This window comes from Humulus lupulus, chromosome 1 (assembly GCF_963169125.1).
Source record: "Humulus lupulus chromosome 1, drHumLupu1.1, whole genome shotgun sequence".
Lineage (NCBI taxonomy): Eukaryota > Viridiplantae > Streptophyta > Magnoliopsida > Rosales > Cannabaceae > Humulus > Humulus lupulus.
Window position 1 is genome coordinate 224,572,201 of NC_084793.1, and position 1,303 is coordinate 224,573,503.

Here is a 1,303-nt window from a genome sequence, read left to right on the forward strand (position 1 = left end):
AGAACAAGAGGGAGGCCCAGAAATCTGTGAAGATGGCACAGAATGAAGGGGATGGCAGGAATGTTCTAATTCCTGGAGTTGTACAAGGGGGTCAGGCTCAGAACAATGCTGAGAGATTATGTGCTACCCACTCTGACGGGAGTACAAAATAGTATACGCCCACCAGCTGTAGAGGCCAATAACTTTGAAATCAAGCCCGCTATTCTACAAATAGTGCAGTCCTTTGTGCAATTCAATGGGTTGCCTTCTGAAGATCCTCACACCCATTTGTCCAATTTTCTGGAGTTGTGTGGAACCTTAAGATATAATGGGGTGAGTGATGACGCTATCAAGCTTAGGCTTTTCCCATTTTCTCTGAGGGACAGAGCTAAAAGCTGGTTGAATTCGCTGCAACCAAATTCTATTGTCACCTGGCAAGATCTAGCTCAGAAATTTTTGTCTAAATTCTTCCCTCCGTCCAAAGCTGCTAAATTGAGGGGAGAGATCAATAACTTTTGCCAGAATGACGGAGAGTCATTGTATGAAGCTTGGGAACGGTTTAAGGAACTTCTGAGAAGATGTCCTCATCATGGCATTGAACAGTGGATGCTAGTACAGAATTTCTACAATGGTTTATGTTCGACAACCAGAACCATTATTGATGTTGCAGCGGGTGGCACTTTTATGAGCAAGAGCGCAACTGGTGCTTATGAGCTGCTGGAGGACATGGCTACAAACAACCATCAATGGTCTGAGGAAAGATCATCAGGAGTCAGAAAGGTGGCTGGGGTGCATGAGCTGGATGCAATCACTGCTCTAACAGCACAAGTAGCCTCCTTGATGAAATAGTTACAACAGAGCAGTGTATCTGCAAATGCGGTTCAGATGGCAGTGAGGTGTGAAATGTGTGGTGGTGCTCATTCTATCGATCAATGCCCTATCTGTATGAATAATAACACCCTAGTGGATCATGCTCAAGTTCAAGCGGTGGGAAACTTTCAAAGGCCACTCAATAACCCATTCTCCAATACTTACAATCCTGGGTGGCGAAATCATCCCAATTTTTCGTGGAAGAATAATCAAGGCCAACAACCTCAGTTTCAGGGCCAATTTCAGAATAACATGCCTCAGCCACCTATGCATCAAGCTTCGTCATCACAACAGCCTAGGCCTCAACAATCAATGCCTCAACCTGAGAGGCCTAATGAACTGCAAGCTGCCTTGTTGACTCTCACTAATACTCAGACTCAATTTATGACTGAGACCAGATCCTCTATTCGAAACCTTGAGACACAAGTTGGGCAGTTGGCCAGTATGCTCAATA

The 1,303-nt window shown here is 44.8% G+C and overlaps 1 non-coding gene across 1 annotated transcript; it reads right to left on the reverse strand.

The window, feature by feature from the left end:
* Positions 1-468: 468 nt before the first annotated feature.
* On the reverse strand, positions 469-575 carry LOC133813609 (small nucleolar RNA R71). Its single transcript, XR_009884618.1, has one exon. It is a non-coding gene; the product is annotated as a small nucleolar RNA R71 (small nucleolar RNA).
* Positions 576-1,303: the final 728 nt, after the last annotated feature.